The sequence below is a fragment of the Pezoporus wallicus genome, unplaced genomic scaffold (genome assembly GCF_028554395.1).
Source record: "Pezoporus wallicus isolate ANWC-B61680 ecotype Strahan unplaced genomic scaffold, APGP_CSIRO_Pwel_v1 contig_4901, whole genome shotgun sequence".
NCBI classification, from domain to species: domain Eukaryota; kingdom Metazoa; phylum Chordata; class Aves; order Psittaciformes; family Psittacidae; genus Pezoporus; species Pezoporus wallicus.
Genome location: NW_026640354.1, coordinates 2,593,437 through 2,613,650, shown reverse-complemented (window position 1 = coordinate 2,613,650; position 20,214 = coordinate 2,593,437).

Here is a 20,214-nt window from a genome sequence, read left to right as displayed (position 1 = left end):
TGTGAAGGCAAAACATCAAGGAGCAGAAAGTATTAAAGTCAACGATTACGAGAGGAAGACAGTATAAAGCACTGCAAAAGCCCAGCCAGGAAGATATGTATTCAGACTTTGCACTGCTTCTGCTGCAGCTATCTGGTGAATAAATACCAGTTTCTGGCAAAACCAGTCCATTTTATAGACATTTATACAGATTTATACATTTTGAAGAATACAGCTGGACATTTCACTACTGCTCTCTTTTTCTCTTCCTTAGTTAGTCCCCGTGACATCCATAGAAATCAGTGGAAGTATTCCTGATTTTCAAAAATGGAGACAAGGCTGGGATCTGCCCAGGTACATATATTTCAGAATAGCTGATTAACACTAGCTATGAAAGCCTTCTGAATAAGTAATGGACTCTTTCAGTGTGCCTGCTTGGTCCTAGTACTGCTGCACAGCAGACATTATAAGAGCTGCTAGAGGAAAGACAGAAACAGTAGGCAATGAGGTTGAACATAAGCAGTGATACTAACAGGGCTTGGGAAGCACCTATTCAGTGAGCCTGTTAAGGCAAGCTCATGCCTACCCAATTTTTTTTCTCACTGAATACAGAGATATTTTAGAATTTATTATATTGTTCCCATGGAAACATTCCCTATGTCACACACGTTTTCCTTGCTACAGGTCACATCTCATTTCATCTCAGCCATTATTATTACTATTAATGTAGACAGCATCTGCTTCATAACTGCCTTGCAGCTCTATAGCTTACATACTTTAAGAACACTCTTTAAGATAAAGATTTAATTGTCCTAATTGTTAGGATTTAGTCTGTCATTTGCTTCCTGTATACTATATTGCAAAGAAAAGAGCTTCATGGTCTTTATTTGCCAAAAAAAAAGCAGGCAGTTTAAAGTAAAATGTTCTAAAATAGCATCTGATATGGTTTGCATAGGATATTCCTATTCAATGTCTATAAAGTATAATGTATAATATACAAACCTGAATCCCTAATACAGCTAGTGAAGGGTCATTAATGGTAGCTCCAATAGTTGGGCCTATTATACAGCAGTATCCACAGGACAATTTGCTGTTTAGTGTTGTAATTTGTATTTGGGAAAAAATAGCCAGTTGTGCTTTTCTTCATTTTGACTGGTGACATTCTAGCTGTAAACATTTTCAGTATATGCTGCGGTGCTTCCATTATCATCTTTTTTCCATATATTCCTTCCAGAAATTTTTACCTGTTGGACCCATGTCACTGTAGCCCAAGATAAAGCAAGTTTGGATCTTGACTGAGTAAAGAAACATACATATGTGTATGCATATATATGTATGTATGTATGTACATACACATGCTTTTAAATAACTGCAGTTCTGCAATTGCTTGGCTAGAAAATTGGCTTTTTTAGCAAAATAACCCACAAAAAGGATGATGAAAATCAGTTTCAATCTGGCCAAGTTACAGCTTGCTGAAAATTACAGTTTGTGCAAAAGCAATCTTTTTTTAGAATGAGCACTTAAAATAGGAAAAAATACTGCACGAGTGCACAGCTAATACAATCACATATTTTCTTCAATAACAGCTGTTTCGCAAACAGCTCACTGTAACATACTGCTTTTTGCTGCAGCTCTTTCCAGTTCTTTCTAATAAATAATATTGTGTTTCCAAATGCCATATGTACAACGTAATAGAAAGAGGAAAACACTATACATTTATATTTAAGATACAGAAAAAGCATATCAGTGTGTAGCTGTGCAGTCCTAAAGAGCTAAGGGAGATTTGGTCAGCACTGATGCCCAGTTTTCTCTTGTTTCTACAGGAGGATTTATTCTGGCTCCTTTATACTTTAAGAAGATAGAAAGCTCTGCCTACCCCTATTGTTAATGCACTATTTTTAAGTGTCTGTCTGCTTACAATTCCTTATCACCCACAACAGAGTGTGAGAAACCTCGAGGCAGGGAGGCTGAAGTTAGGCAGCCACTCCAGCAATGCTGCTTTCCCTTCAGTGGGCTGGAAAGGAGCAAATTAATTAGTGACTTGTGTTCTTGTTCTTTCACTGTATTGCAACAAGAGAAGTCCTGGCATGCTTCCCTTTTACATGTGCTTCTAAAATATTTTTTATCATGTACCCTTGCCTTCTTGCTGAAATATTGTAATGCCAGTATTTTCAGTCTCAGTGCAGAGAGACATTGCTGCACCTTTATCATTTTTCACATTCTTTTCTGAGCTTTTACAAGGCACAGTACTCAGAGATAGCTCGGTCTGCATAGTACAGCATATTCAGGTGAAGCTGCACCACTGATTTGACTAATAGCTGCCTTCTCTTCCCATTTGCATCTTTTTCCTCCTGCATCTTAACATGGCTTTGTTTTGCAGTGCCTAATTGATACAGCTTTTGCTACAATATTTTCTTTTATGCTGAGATGTTGGTCTCTTTTGTTAGGTTGATACAAAACAGTAGGCAAGCCTGTGACAATATCCAGCCACAGAAGAAGGCATCCATATTAACAAGCCCCCTTAATTATAGATGGCTTTATTGTCAATTGTATAATTTTAGTGTTCCCTGGATGTATTTTTGAAGCAATACAGAAGCCATCACAGTGGAAGAAAAATAGAGATTCATAGAACTCTACTTTGTTGGAATTCATGCTTTATCGAAATTATCAGTGTAGTAAGACCAGGACTGGAAACATCTCTCCTCCCAGGATTTCATATATCTCCTCCTCTGCAATAATGTCAGCATCTTCAATCAACTAGCTTATTCGGTGAAACAGCATTTTCACTGACAGAAGGGAAGGATGACTTCTCCCACACTGTTTCTGACATGGCCTCAAAAATAAAAAAATAAATTTAAATAAAACGTAGCTCAGATAAAAGCAGGTGATCACACTTAACCAATTCTGTAGCGTTTAATCTCCTGAAGTAATGACCAGACAAAACACAACACCTTTGGTTAGAGCTAAGTCTCTTTCTGACTGCAGTGGAATTAAGATTGTACCTTTTAAAATTTTTTTTTATCTCCTGAATTGTTTTATAGAAACACCCAAATATACTATTTCTGATTTCCTTCAGACATAGTCCTCACAAAACGTGTAACTGCCCTGTGTTAGGATGCACAACCCATCATGCAAGATAAAACAAAGACATATAACTACAAATTATTCTATTCCATAAATATATCTTTACCGTTGTACTATCTTGAAATATTCATCTGTATTGGGGCATAAGACAAACTCAGACACAGATTGAACAAGTTGGCTACAGTGTTAGTCCAATCGCCACAGATCTCACAGTATTGTGAAAGGGATTCGTTAAAACAGGAATATTATCCCCAGACTCCTGCTGTACTGCTGTATTTGTACTCTAAATGGAAACAAACCTATGCCCCTTCAAATGGGGTACACAAACCTATGCCCTCTTTGAGGTCTCTCCTAAATTTACAGTTTTGTGGCTATGGAGTGATTCAACCTACAACAGGCCATGCATGAGAACAGTGTCCAGGCAAGGAAAAGACAGGAATAAACCAGGATGATTTTAAAACAATTTAACATTATGAAAACAAAAAGGCTCCTGAGTCATTTAACTTCCATTAGCTCCAATTAATCACAATGAAATTTTCCTTATTCTCTAATGTGTTTAAAGGTCAGGTTTTATTTTAAAATTTGTTTTAAATGCCACTCCATTTTTCTTAGATGCCCAAAGTTTGCCAGCAATCTTTATTCACTACAGAGGCACTGTGGCTAACACACACTGTGATAACACACCATACATCAGGTTTGGGTTGTAACATCCTCCGCTAAATTTCACAAAACCACTTTGCACACACTGCATAGCCCCGGGCCCTTATCATCTATGCATGACCATCTAAGCGAATTTTAACTTGCAGAGTTTCTTGAACACTCTGCAAACCTCTAGTTGCCATGGGAACCGCTGCACCTCAACACACATGTAGGAAACTTCACGGGGAAATAGTGCCTGTTTTCAGATTAAAGGCTAGTTGGAGTTTACAAATATTGGGGATCTCTAAATCATCAGTATTTATGGATTTCAGAAAAATTAGGTGGCTTCACCCACAACAGAATGTGTGAAATGGTAGTAAGTAAATGTCCCACAAAACAGAAGGGAAGTGTGTTTTGCTATGGTCAGCCCGGACAACGCAAAAACAACTTTGCAAAATTTTCATTTCAAAAAATGACCAGCCCTTGTGCAGAAGTCATCTTTTCTGCCCTTAGCATGCTAAGGGGAAGAATTTAAAAGAATAACGATGTATTTTCTTGTCCTTATAAAAAGTGATTTCTCTCAGGCAAACAGGCAGCTGGAATTTTGAAATGATATCTCAATAGTAAATGCCTCGATAAACTTTATAATATTAATCTGAACAAAAATAATGTTCTGAAATGAACAATGAACATAGAACCACATTAAAACATTAGTCAGTGGCCATAAATGCATGCTATTTTTGGCAATTTTTTTTAACAAGGGCATGCTAGCAATAAGCGAGAGAGACATACCACAGGGAAGAGAACAGAAGGAATATGAGCCAACTGAAAGGCTCTTCCAGATCTAGATTATCATGGGGCATCATTAGCACCCACTTTTAGTTCATGTTTACTCTTTCTGTATTAATGGTATCAAATGCTTTGGTCTGTTCTTTTTTTTTTTTTTTTTCTTTTACCTTTGTATTGGAAAGTACAAAAAACATATCCTAAAACACTATAAGCAGGAAAAATCAGTTAACCCATGTGAAGGTCACAAAGGATATCCTATATGCTTCCACTCCACTGGTCATAGCTAATATTGTTTAAATTGTTTTGACTTTTACCACCTCTCTGGACTTTGACATTGTTGCATTGGGTTAAATCTAGATTATAACTGAGACATGCCTGACTTCTATTCCTGCCGCTGACACTTTCTGACCATTTCAGATGGATCATTTAACCCCTCTCTCTTCAGTTTCCACATTTGTGTAATGGGGGGTCACATTATCTATTTGCAGTGGGTACTTTTGATTTAAATTAATGATATAGCAGTGCAAACAGATAAAACAATGTCTATACTAAGCATTTTGTTACGCATATAAATATTATGCCTAGATTGAAAAATGCAGAAAAGGAATGATATCAAATGAAGAAGCCACATATAATTTATAGTTTGCATGGTTCTGATCCCAATTTACATTACTGTGTAAGCCAACATATGAATTTTAATCAGAATGGTTATAAATTTTTTATATACAATAATGAAAGAAATATCTGTGGTGCAGAACTCATTAAGATCCATTAAGAAATAAAACAAGAGATAATCCTTTCTCAATTTCAGTAGATTAGCTCTTCCTGATAAAATACTTCTTTATTGATTTCTTGCCTATTAAACTCCCCAGGGTCTTTCCAGAAGGGATGCGTACCAGCTTCTAACTAACAGCATTACAACATCACAGCCACCTTCTCTACCAGTAATAAAATGTAACAAAACAAACCATCTGCAAGGGTACAACATGGAATATGAAACTGCTCAATTCACCTTTATGTTAATGGACAAAGGTAATGAAAAATGGAAAACTAATTCAAAGTTTTTATCAGTTTTCACATACATCCCACCTGATTTGAAAATGGGTTCACTGCTCTGAAAGCATTTGGTATCCTTCATATAGGATGTGTTTATACAGCTTTTTCAGTCCATTGGCTGATGATGTTATCAAATACAACAAAAACAGAGCACACCATCAATAGCATCATCAGACTCTTTCTTACAATTAAAGCTATTGTAATTCCACTCTGTACCCCAAACAGAGATGTAAGGAGAGTATTTTTGAGATGCTGAGTATCATATATGTGTTCACTTAGAAGTTAGACTTGGTTAGCCCTTATTCAGGTCAGATGCCCTCTTTACCATAATGCTACATATTCAAACAATCCAGCTGAAAAGACGCAATGTATAACAAATGTATAAACTTTATAAAGGGATTTTTCAAGCAATATCAAACCACAGCAGTATGACAATGTGTCAGGGAGGTGTATTTTATTTTGGTTTTACAGATAGAAAAACTTAGGGAAACTACTGTACTAAAGATCAGATGATGCCTCAACAATAAAACAAATACAGAAGCCCAGAGTCCCATTAACTTGAGTTAAGACAACAGTAAGATGAAAAATTCATAGCTATGGCCATGTAGGCTGTGAATAAGTTGACTTGTTGAATAATGTTATGAAGATGCACATTTCTACTTTCTTAAAACAAAGTGTTAAGGCTCCTGGCCTCTGTGCTGAAGATGTTAACTTCATGAACAGTTTGAAAGATTCCTAAAGTCAAAAAATTACACTGAAAAACATGTGAGGAGTCATCTTAGTAAGTCATGAACATAAAACTATTTTTAATGGATGGGACTATTGTTCTTGTACTTTTCTCATGTGTCTGTGCCTCAGAGAGGATCTGGAGTCATGTTGCAAAAGGAAGGTGACAGGTAAGGAAAAGAAAAATTCTTCAAATGTTTGATCCAGTAGGATGAGCTTGAAAGAGCAAGTGCATACAGTGCTCCTGTCGTGGTTTAAGCCCAGCTGGTAACTCAGAACCACGCAGCCGCTCGCTCACTCCCCACCCCCCTTCCTCCCCGTCATTCCCAGAGGGACAGGGAGGAGAATGGAAAGAATGTAATTCCCACTGGTTGAGATAAGAACAGCCCAGTAACTGAGGTATAACACAAATCACTGCTGCTACCACCAATAATAATAATGATAAGGGAAATAACAAGGAAAGGAGACAATGGGGATGGAGAGAAGGGAGATGTCAACTGAAATCATATTAGCATGTTGTATTGACTGTAGTTGCATTATTGGACACTTTTTTTTGCTGAACAGAGGCCAAAGTGAATCCATTTAGAGGGTATGATCTTTATCTTTTGAGAAGCAGCTATACTGCTGCCAATACCAATTTGAATGTTAGCACACGGTTTTGTGCCTAATGTCTTTAGCTATATACTTAGCTACTTCAGTTCAGATCCATAGACTCTTTTGAGCCCTCAAACATCTGAGCAACTCTCTGGTTCAGAAACAGTCATGCTCCAGGTAGTATTTAATAACTGCAACTACTGGATATGTGTCATGAGGTATCTGAACAACCTCAGCATTTCAGCCTGCAGTGCTTGTGAAGCTCGTCTCAAGCAAAGGCGGGGAAGTTAGGGTGACTGCACCAGGTACGAAGGAGGGTCAAGCTGTACAGTCAGATCGTGACATTCACACCAAATGCAGCAGCTTCCACCTTGTGTGTTAATTGGTGAATGTAGCTGCCTACAGTTTCCATTAGAAGTGTTCCTCCAAACTATTTCATTTCTTTCCTTCTTATTTCAGCTTCTGTAAATGTCAGCGATAAAGAATTACCCATAAATACCAATAAATTAAATAGAACAATAAGAATAGGTGAGAGCTTTCCTTATGTGAACAGATGATCTTCAGAGATTTCAGTGAAAGGAGATATAATACAAGAAATTCAAATCTGTCCCTTTGCTCCAGGGCTGAGCTCAGGTTTGCAGCACAGACGCTTTTTCTCTTCTGTCACTTACACACTGCCTCATGTGGAAAAGAACAGCCATACCCCTGTTGGGTTTCAAATTGCTCAATAGGTACAGATTTGCATAAAAGCAAGGGAAAAAAGCACAGTGACTAAGGGGTGCAGAACACACAGCATAGCTAGAGATGGGTATTTTAAGGGAAATCACAGTGCAAAAGCCAACTGCTGAATGGTGCAGATCATAGAATCATAGAATAGTTAGGGTTGCAAAGGACCTTAAGATCATCTAGTTCCAACCTCCCTGCCATGGGCAGGGACACCTCACACTAAACCATGCCACCCAAGGCTCTGTAACAACCTGGCCTTGGACGCTGCCAGGGATGGAGCATTCACAACTTCCCTGGGAAAACCATTCCGGTGCCTCACCACCCTCACAGTGAAGAACTTCTTCCTTATATCCAATCTAAACTTCCCCTGTTTAAGTTTTAACCCGATACCCCTTCTCCTGTCACTACAGTCCCTAATGAAGAGTCCCTCCCCAGCATCCCTAGAGGCCCCCTTCAGATACTGGAAGGCTGCTATGAGGTCTCCATGCAGCCTTCTCTTCTCCAGCCTGAACAGCCCCAACTTCCTCAGCCTGTCTTCATACGGGAGGTGCTCCAGTCACCTGATCATCCTCGTGGCCCTCCTCTGGACTTGTTCCAACAGTTCCATGTCCTTTTTATGTTGAGGACACCAGAACTGCACACAATACTCCAAGTGAGGTCTCACAAGAGCAGAGGGGCAGGATCACCTCCTTCGACCTGCTGGTCACGCTCCTTTTGATGCAGCCCAGGATACGGTTGGCTTTCTGGGCTGCAAGCGCACACTGAAGCCAGCTCATGTTCAGTTTCTCATCGAAATGGCAAAGTCCAGGCCATTGTGGCAGCTGTCACACAATCGTCAGAAGTTTTGCTTTCTACTCCAGCCTCTCGGAATGTCACTGACCCTTTTAAAGACATGCTTGCATAGCCCAGCTGATAAGTGTCTTTAGAATCATGGAAACAAGTCATTGTTTACAGAATACAGTGTGTTTTGAAAGTCTGCACTTGGTTTTGTGGTTAGAAAGTAAGTCTTCATAGCTAAAGAAGAAGTGTTACAAAACAGCCCTATTAAGCAATCATGTCTTCAGATGACTGTACAGAGATACACAAATTCCTGTTTAGATTTAGTTAAGTAGATATGGTGAAAGAATATCATTAGCTTGAGTTTTCATGTTTTTCTTACTCTATTATGTCATAACCTCAGTCCACGGCGAAATGGGTCACTGCTTCTATCATGTCAAGAAAATATATCAAAGAAGTGGTTCATACAATGCTTACTGCTTGTTTCATGAAAAAATTTCATGCTCAGATTTGTGCTGGAGACAGAAATACCTGCTATTACTGACTGCTTGGCTGAAACAGCACACAGTCCTAACCTTCTGGTTTGGGATACTCTAGCATGCTGATGTTCCTCATACACACAACACCAGCATAGTTAGCTATCATCCTTTCCTTTGCACACGCAGCCTTTGGTGTGAAGGTCATGCTAGGATTAAGGGAGGTAAGTGGTGCACTAGAACTCTTAGGTGCTAGTTCCCAGGTTGTCTAGATCAAGGAGCTCATTTGGGAATGCCATTACTCTCTTCTATTGCTTATAGCAGAGTTTCCTCATGAATAATTAGGCTTTCCATGAGAAAATAAGGATCAGGTGAGATGAAGGAAGATGTGGTAAATGACAAGATCCCATTCTGACATAGAGGTGACCCATGAGCAATCGGGGAATGTGGCTGGAGTTACAAGCATGGAAATTTTCCCAAGGCCTCCAGGATAGTATAACCTTGACCTGTTGTTATGAGTTCAGTTCGTCCCGGGTCTGGGGGAGGCTGAAATGATTTTGCTCTCAGTACAGTAAAAGTCCTTTAGATGAAATCCTGGCTTTAGTGAAACCTGTTAACTGCTCCAGTCCTCAACAGGACTAGAGTTTTAGCCTTTATTTTATGGGCTTTTCCCCCTAAGTACATATACATATGTATGAAAGAAAGAAATCAGAGATGTTGCTGTTATTGATTCACTGAACACATTTCATAGATTTGCTTCCTCTACTCAAATGAAGAACTGAGGTCAAATAGTCCTTTTCCTTTTTATTTAAACTGAACGTTGTGATTATCAAAGAAGGATCACAGTGTGGGGTTTTTCATAATAAACTGGTACCAAAATTTTTAAAAATATGTTTGACAATCAAAAGTTTTTATTTAGAGTTATTTACAGTTAGGGGTTTCTGGATGGCAATATTTATGTCTCAGCTGGGGAGAAGAATTATCACAGTAGCAAAGAGAGAATAAGGCATGAATACTACTACTGGATATGATGGCAGTATTAGCAATCTTTTCCTGTGAGTGGATGTATAACTGCTTGTTGAGAAGTTCCTCACCATCTGTATGTTGTGTATATTCACTAATTAGGAATGACTAGTACCAGACTTACAAGTACCCATCTGAGTGTTCAACCCCCTTTTTTTCCTACTTTTTTAGTATCCTTTTTACTTTACCTAAATATGAAGGTAAATATACTACTGTTTTCACAGATGTCAACAGTAAAAAATACTTGTTATTTCTCATTCTTTATGTTTACATTAAAAATACTGTCATCTGTCTTAGTAACAAAGCCTAAAGTCAGCATGTATCCTAAGGGAATAACCATAATTTTGAAAGACAAAGAATAAACTTATCATGTGAGAAAGTTGCAAATTAATATCCATTGTTCATACTGTTGATTAGAGACTATGTATGAATCACCAGATCTTGAATTCAGAAGAATAGATTTTATCATTTGTCTAAGATCATATGACACAAATGCACTAGAATTTAAAATAACTCTTATTTCCTAACCAGTACTCCTCTCTTTAACAGGAACAAGAAGAGATAGTAAACCTACTTCAAAATAGTTGATGGTGCTGAAGGCAACAGTTTATATCTGATAGTTTTACTTTTCCCTGGGTGAATACAACTGTGGGAGTGTAAACCCCTGTGTATAATTCTTATTCCTAAAGACTGCCCTTTTAATTAACCACTTAGTTCAGAAATTCTATAAAGCCCTGATTGTTAACTTTATTTTTTTAACTATAAACACAAGTCTATTATGAAAAGCATACTAGAGGCCTTTGAAAGTAATTTCTTTCTGTGTTTAAATAAATGCTGAAGTAATTTTAAATCCTTAAATCATAAATTATAAAAATAAATCAAGCAATGTGTCCCATTTTATCAGTCCTGATTGATTTCTTCCCACCACTTTATATCTAAGAAAATACTGATTTTTAAAAAAGTCAGTATGCATAATAAGGAAATAGGGTATTTATATTGTAGATTCCATATACTGTATTCCTCTGAAAGCAATGTGTATTTGCAGTGCTTGTTTTGCTATGCCAACATGTATATAACACTCTAATGGCAAGAAATATCAACACGATAATAGCTGCAAGTATGTATGTAGAATATATCTGTGTGTATTGCAAAAAATAGCAACAAAAAATCTGATACATCTATCACTTTTAAGATATTAATATATTGGTGGCTATGCTTACTCCGCAGGCTATCTGAAGATCATATTTAATGCTTTTTGCTAGCTCAACTAGAGCTTGATATCTGTTTAATCCAGTTTGCCCTTCAGGCATTTCTAGAGATACTTACGGTCTCTGCACATATATAATGCTTTCAGTTTGAAAACAAAGGCATTATTACAGTGAATTTTCAAAACTGCTGAAGTCTTGGGCATCTGTGCAGCCTGCATTGCTTCGAGGAAAAGTCATACTATAATTGTTCTTTATTTTTGTTTTTATAAGTGTTGTGAACAGTTCAACAGTGTTTTGTGAACACTGAAATACACAAAAGGTACACATCTATAATATTGAAAACATAGAAGTATATGGAATACATCCTAAAGACCATATGCTATTTTCTCTTTGTTTATATGGTGCAGAACTGTATTTAGGGTTTTCATTAGCAGCACTGCAGTTAACTTACCAAGTCTTTAAATCAGTGTGACAAAATAACACCTACTTACCCTGCGCTGTAAATGCCCCCACTGGCCTCCTATTCTGTTAGTTTATTGGAGGCGTGAAGGAGCTGACCTTTTAAATTCACAGTGTAAAAAAGAAGCTCTTCAGAGTATGTCAGATATCCTGACTTTCATAGTTTTCTAATAGTCAAACCTTAGGATGACCTATCGGTATTGCTGTTCTGTTGTATTATTTCTAAATCACCATAACCATAGTTCTGGTATAAAAACTAACTTTTGCGTTAAGTACAATATTTTTCTAAAGGCATGATGGACATAAATGAGGGGGTTTAGATCAAAGTCTCCTTTTTTTGCATGGTATAATGTTCATACATACAGGATCTGTCCTAAAAATTGCCAGGCAGTCTGCTCTTGCTGGATCCATTTTGAATCTTGCAGTTCAGTTGCACTGTAAAGTTTCCTTTGTCAGACTCTCATTTTACATACACAACTTATGGCACTGATGTTTTTGTCCTTTGCTTTAAGGTGGGCTGTCAGTTTGTGGTGTGATATATATAGCATAGTAGTCATCCATCAGAGCTGTGCTTCCCTTACCCCCTTACCTTTGGAAGAATGTTTCTCCCCATTTTTAAAACTGAGACTTGGTTTGCACTCCAGATCCACATAATATCTTTCAGAAATATTAAGGAAATTACATGACTCATCAGGGAAAACTCACGCAAACACTGCCATACATTACTCATTTCTGACAGACTTATCCTATTATCTGTCAGCTCATTGCACATCCTGAAAGTTCACTACAAAGGAGTAGCCACTGTTGACTGAGGACTTGAACTTTGGAGTCTATATAAAGCATGAAGGGATATATTTGCTTTCACACCAAGAAATTTGAATTCTTCTGCAAATCACACAGTAAACAGAGAAAAATGGAGAAATGACTGGTTTGTTCTGTGAAGCTGGTGTTTATCTTGATGGGGCATTTATATCAGACTGTTAAGTGGTTTGAAAGTTCCATTGTCATATTTGCTCATATTCCAAAATACGCTTTGGACAGATGATTCCTACATGCTTAATCCATTCTTCTCACCCAAAGAAAGGGCAGGATTACTTGCTTGAGCCAGAAAGGATATGCAGCACAAAGATACCGGAAAACAACTGATTTCAGAGCTGATGATCCTGTTAGTATTGCAATGAACTTAACGTCACTGTTTTTACCTAAGCTAAGAGGTAGAGACCGTTTTCTGGGAGAAAATCCACAGCCTATACTTACATTCCAAAAACAGAGACTTTATTCCAAGTTTGCTTTTTAAATATTGTCCTGGGTTACCAAAATAACTATATGATCACTAAGTTCATCTGTAACAACCAGGGATTGGTTAATCTGATTATAAACACCGAGGCAGTGGGTCTTGGAGCTAGATTTATTGAAATTGCTGTCTGAGTTATTACAGAATTCCTAGATGACATATTTGGCATGTCTTTTTCAGTGGTAAATTACCTTTTTGCTTTGCAGTGTATTGAAATTAATCTACTACATACAGAAGCCTGTCTTTTCATTTAGATAATTATTGACCTATTTTTTCTGTCTTTTTTTTTCAGTGAACCTGATGGCAAAAGGTGCATACTTTCTGTTGCTGCAGGAAGTAAGACAGGGTTATCTTTCTGCATAAGATGACTGACTGCATTTTAGGCAGAAATGAAGAGTTCAGACATAAGTGACAAAAATAATGAAACTCAAGAAAAGTCTTACATATGATTAAGAATTGAAAAGTTTAAGTTTGAAAAGAAATGGGTAAGAAGAAACATGAAGAAGGAGACTGTTAATGTTAGGATACTTTCAAGCTTGGGGGATTTGCCCACCTTCCTTCCTCTTAATCATCTTCGTGGAAAACCAGAAATGGAATTAAAAACAGCCACTTGCCTAATTCTGCTGTGTCAATCCAATATATGCCTAAGCTCTCCTTAATTTAAAATTCATACACATGCTGCAGAGCCCACAGACCACTTCAAACCCGCCTGACAACTGATGACCAAAGCCTTTGGAAAGGCTCTCCTCACATACATCTCCTACAGCTGGACTTAGAGCTGATCAACTGAGAAAACAGGAGCAGAGAAAGGCAAAAGTGAGCCTCAGCTTGCCCAGTTTTTAAAGAGCACAAGAATCCTTCTTCCTGATGTGTGGGCATGGCCACTGCTCCCTCTGCCAGGAAGAATTCTCCTCTGCCTGTCTCTAAGTGCTGCAGAGTAGTATTACATGGCTAGTAGATACATGGGTAGGCATATTGACCCTTTTGACCCTTCTTCTTATGGGTGTTTCATAGCATATATGGCAAGGGATGACTGAAAATGCATGCAGCTGAGCTAAGGCTTTCTGCATCACGTGTCAAGAATATTGCTCCCCTTAAGAGATAATATGGACATAACCATTATCTGTTTTTTATTGTTACCATGATACTTTCATGCAGTCAGTTTTTGTTTTCTGAAAACTGTTGCACAAATCTTCTTTCACTTGGATTATACAAATGATACTTAAGAACATACTCCATATGAAAAGCTGAGACAATAACACACCAGAACACTGTTTCAATGTACCATAAAAGTAAGAAAATAAGCTTTGTTTTACCAGGAGAAAAGACTTTTCTGTCCTGAGCAGCATGTTCTTTTTAGAACTACTTAAATGTGGATGTTCCTGTTCAGTCATTTCATTGGTGCAAAGGAATCTTTTTATATAAGTATTTTACTTATCTCTTTAAAACACCATGCGCTGCGCAAAAGACTGTTTAAGAAAATGGAACATGGAAAAGCAAGTCTGCAAAGATATGTGTATGAAGGAGGAGACCGTAACTCAGTATCCCTATACTGTCAGCATTTACAGTTTTTCCATGGTCTGCGTACCTCCTCTGTCCCTATCAGGGACCATGCCTCATCACACCATGCATATGAGTATACGCATGAGTAGGTGTGCCTGCATAGATGTGCAGGAAGCAACAATTATGGGTAGGACAGCTGTGTTGATAGTAATGGCAGGTTTGTGTGGGTGAAGGTAGATATACTGTGTCTTACAAAACTAGGACAACAGCAAAACAATGGCTCATTAAAGCCATATGTAAGAAACAGACAATTCACCTAGTAAGTCACAAATGATTCATGTGCAAAAAAAGCCCTCATATCAAAATTCAGAATAATTACAGTTGAGTCATGCAGGCAATACCTACACCGTGTCATGCACACATAGCATAGGTATTGCCAAGACATGATACAGCAGCAATAACCTTGGGTGGGGAGAAGGGAGGTACCACTTCAAAATCTTGGGCAGGGCCCAGGGCCACATGATGAAATCAAAGTATCAGTGTTTATTTTAGAAGAAAATGTTTCTTGTTCTGTCTGGATATGAAGAGAAGCTTAAAAATGTAACAGGCTACCTGTTGCTTAGTGTACACTCTGAAATACTAGTTTCATTAGGAGTGAGCTGCCCTGCTCTGCCTCTCCCTGGAGCCTGTTGCCAACTAAAGGAGAAGCATGTGCTGGGGAACAAGGAGGAACAAAAGTGAGAAGCAGGTCAGACAGGTCAAAGCTCAGCCCTCCTTCACTCCAGAGGAGCCCTGTCCATCCTGGCTGTGATCGTCTTCATAGAAAAACCTATCCATTCACATTTTCTCTCTCCCCTTTGTATGGTGATTTCATGGAACTGTGAAAAGATGATTTATGCATGAAATACAAGAGAGCTATGAATCATAGTCAAGCTGTACAAGTTCATTCAATGAAGTGTTGCACACTAGACCAGGTATTTGAATGCCCTGTCTTGGCTGAAGATTCCTCTGCTGCTTTGCACAGTAAATAAATAAAGCACATAGTTAACTAAGCTACCTACTGGGAACATAACCATGCGTCTTTAGGACACTTGACCTGACACAGAGAGGGATCAAATAAAGTGCACTCTGGGGAGATGGAAGCCCTCAGAAGAGTTCAAAGTGTCAGTGTTCTGTCAGCACTGCCTAATGAATCAAGTATTTCCAAGCGTCTAGTCCCCGTGCAGTGAAGGTGCAATGCTGATGTAGTTGCAAGGGTGTGAAGTCTCATCCTCAAGCTGCAGAGCACTGCACTTCTTCCCTGGCCTGTTGCCACTCTTGTAATGTCCAAGTATGCCAGGACAGTCTGCCACTGCAGACTGGATTCTTGTGAGTCTCCAGCCTCTGTTCCTTTCTCTCACAGCAGTGTGCCAGTCCTTTTGGCTATTTAAACCCGTATCCATAAACAACCAGGTTTCTCCTGCGTGGAGTTATTGTGGCAGCTGCCCACTTTCTTATTTAAAATGTACAGAAGTTTATAGAAATGCATATGCCTTGACACAATCATTTAAATAAAAACCTCTTCATACTCACATGCATACTTCATATGTAGCACTTTGGAAATACAACAAGTTTAGTAAGATTTTTGTGAAGATCTTGTTTGTGAAAGTGATTAAATGTATCTTTGGGTAATAACTGTAGCAACTCTGACTGTGATCTTTGCTCAGGGAGTATTGATTTCAGATTTTTTAGATTCTGGAAAAGAAAAAAATGCAAAATAAAACAATGCACTGAGAAATGCTGATGATAAGCTTTTCCTTAGTTATCACAAAAAACTGTAAACACAAAAATAGCATTGCTAACAATATCGGTACTGTGTATCATTCTGCGCATGTTGTCTTTGTGGATGTATATGAATACAGGTGTAAAAATCATTGCTGGAAAAATTTCAGCTATATCATTTTGCAGTTGGACTAGAACTAAGTTCACATGCTGGGATGAATGTGAGGGAAACTATGCTAGTTTTGTAGCATAAATTACCTAAAAGTATAGAGTAACAAAAGCAATAGGCCAGATTGGAATAGCTGTTGCCTTTGGAGGCTATCTTGAGCTGAAGAGTGGTTAGATCACATTAGTCCGCTTGTTGGACATAGGAGCTACAGTGACTGCAATCAAGCAAAATAATCGCTGTTACTAATAATGGCTATTTTCTTATTAATTGAAGGAAAGGATAACGCAGGAGGAACAGTAGTGCAAAGAACAAACAGTTCCTTCGTTTCCATTCATCTCTGTAGAAAGGTTGTGCTGCTGCTGCTACTTTTGAGAGTGAGTCTGTTCTTGGCGGGGACAAGCAAATGTTAGTCTCACAGGGAGGGAGAGGGTATAAAAGCTGTAAAGCTGAGAGTGGGACAGAAATTCAGTTACTGGTTACTTTAAAGAGGATGTGTTACCTTAATAAAAAAAAAAGTCCCATATTAACAGATCACAAGTACCTGAAACTATGTCTAAAAGGACTGATACATTCTTCTGTGGATAAATAGATCCTGTTTGCTATATTACAGATAATCTGTGCAGCTTATTACCTGTATATAGTTTATTAACTGTGTAAGTCATCTATGATATTGATAAGTGAGAGAAATCATAAGGATCAACTTTTCAGTAAACATCCTTCATTTCAACTACATTCAAAGGAGCAAGTTTTTATATTTTCAAAGCTGGAGATCTGTTTCAAATAAATCCAAGTAACAATGATTATGCAAATCCTTCATCTCATGAAAGAAATGAGGGGGTTCTGACTTTTCAGTAGCTATTCAAGAATGCATTATCTTGTTTTCATAATCTTTTTTCTCTTGAAAGAGTGGGTGTCATGTGAGTCATTTATTTTTGAGTTTTATAAACCGAAGGCTTGTGTATGACAGCTGGCCAAATTAACTTCCCAATTAATATAAATATTCTAATATAAATAGCTACTTTTCTTAGTAACCAGTGTAGCACCTTGCTAATATGCATTCAGACAATAAGGGTACCAAAAATTTACACCTGTCCCCAGGCAGAGTTCCATACTCTCCAGCCAGTCATTGATGTAAATAGCTACACCCCCTCCCCGTCTGCCTGGCCTGTCTTTTCTAAAGAGTCTATAATATCTATTTAAAACATAAACATGTTAGAAAGCCAGCCTTCTTGAGATACAGAGCATATGCATGCCAAAGCTTGAAAGGCCGAGATTTTCCATTCTTCCTCCAGTCAGAAGAAGACCTGATTTTATGGACTGCTTCTTGACCAAATAGCAGGTATCTTCAAAATCTGCTTTTTAAAGTATTTTTTTTACTTCCAACTGAAGACTTCCAGTAAGTCTGTCATATGAAACACAATGTCTAAGGCTTACCTAGAGTGTCTAACACGGATTAGAGAGAATGATATCGAAAGTGAAGCAAGCAAAACCGGTAAAATACAACACACAGTACCCCAGCCTCAGAAGTACTGAGTGGAAGGATCTCTTCCCACAGTCTGCTGTCTGTTCTCCAGCCAATGCAGCACAGTGTGTGGTTGGCCTTCCCCATATGGGTTAAATTCTGACTACTGTTCAACTTCTCTTTGAGGTCCACTTCTGCAAATGTGCTTTATACCCAGTCAGCGCCCAGGCTGCCTGCTTGTTTTCCCATCCCAGGGGCAAAACTATGCAGTTGTCATTGGTGAACTTCATGAAGTTTCTATTCATGAGGATTTATCCAGCCTATCAACATCCCTCTCAAAGACAACCCTGTCCTCCAGCACATTGATTTCTCCTCCCACCTTGATGTTATCTGCAAACTTGCTGAGGCTATGTTCCACCCTATCATTCATGTCATCGATGAACATGTTAAATAGTTTTGACCCCAGTATCAGTCCTTGGGGAACATCATTCATAACTAGACACCAAATGTAGTACAAATCCCTTGAACCCAGTTTTTCATGAATCTTGCAGTCTACCTATCTGGAACAAGCCTCCTCAATTCGGCTGGTAAGACGCCATAGAAAATGTGACAAAAATCTTGCTAGAGTCAAGGTCAATGATATCTGCTGCTCTCCTGTTGTCCACAAGGCCAGTCATTTCATCACAGAAGACAGTCATGCTCATCAGGCATAATTTGCTATTGGTAAATCCATGATGGCCATTCCAATTCCCATTGCTGGCCTTCATGCACTTGGAAATGGTTTTCAAGATAATTTTCTCCGTAACTCTCCAGAAACTGACTTAGGGACAGTTGGCCCTGTAGATAAATCTTTCATGTACTTTTGAAAATGTCTTTTGCTGGTCGCTGGTCACTGGGGATCTCCCCCGACCATCATGGAGTTTCAAAGGCGATAAAGCCTGGTTTCACAATATAGTTGGCCAGTTCCTTCAACATGCTGTCTGCGCCTATGGATAAGTTTATGTCCAATGTGTTTAAGTAGTCCAGAACTACATCCTCTTTTACTACAGGCAGTACTTCTCTCTCTCTCAGGCTCAGCCAGTCAGCACAGAGACCTGCAGATGCCTGAGGAAATAGCTACTCACTAAAGACTGAAGCAAAGAAGGTAATTCTTTGTGCTTGCCATGCTCTTTTTCAACTACCCCATTTAGCAGCTGGCTAAACGATGATTCACTGATTTTCATTTTGCTGACAAGGTATCTATAGAAGACCTTTTTACCTTTTCCATTTCTCACCAGCTTCAAATCCAGCTGAGATCTGGCTTTTCCCTGCATGCCTGGGCAATGCTTCTACACTCCTCCCGGGTAACCTGGCCCCATTTCCACCTTCTGTACACTTCCTCTTCATATTTAGGCTCAGTGATGTACTCACTTTCCAACCAAACTGGCTTCCAGTTGTGCCTTCTGGGTTGCCTGTTTAAACATATTTGGAATTTTCAGAAAAAAAAACTATAAACTTGTTATATACTCCAAGCATCTTGGTTATAAATTGAGTAGGTATCATCAATAACTGTTTTGAATAGCTCTGACGTGCATGAGTCAAGAATATATCTCCTTTGACATTTAATCAATAAAAAGTATTCTAAAAAAAAAAAAAGAAAATATCCATCTAAAATTTCTCTTCTTCACAGATTTCTTACACTTATTTCCTACAACAAAGTCTCTAAGATTCTTTCCCGCTTCCCTTCTGTACAGATGTATGGATAAAGTAACATACCATCAGCCTGTTTATCTATTTACAGCCTGTACAAGTGAAAGAACTCAGTAAACCACCCAATAAGTACCACTCCTGTACAGTAGTCATCTTAACTATTTTAGAAATTCAAATGGCTTGTTTTATCATTATCAGTTATCTATTTGATTTTATTCTAATACATCTTTTATTCTGATACATCTTGTATTCTAATACACTTAGTATATTAGCATCTTAATATGTCTAATACATTCTAATAGTTCGTAGTACAGATACAAGAGTTGTGCTCATAAAATCTGATGAATTCGATGAATCACATATTGGTAGAATCATGCACATTTTTTAGTTTCATTACAACTGTTGTAAGTCATATACAAATTGCCTCCTCTCATTTACTGCTTCAAATGCTCTGTAAAATGAGAAAAATAAAGAAAGTTACAGGGAAAAAGGGGGAAATTGCAAAGAATTCACTTACAAGGATTAGAAAATCCCTAGAAATCAAATCATATAAATCATGAGATAATACATCATTACCTTCCAGCGCTGTTACCATCTGTGTTTATGGCATGAGGGTTATTTACCCTATGACCTGTAACACCATGTGCTCTGCCTTCCATTATCTCTTCACATCTCACAGACTGAGCAGGAGGAGGATGTGTCACTGTGCAAGCTACCCAGGTAGTACTTAGGTAAGGACAGCAACTGGGAAGATAATTGTTCATACGTGATGTGTGATGACTCAGTCCCTCCGGTTGGAA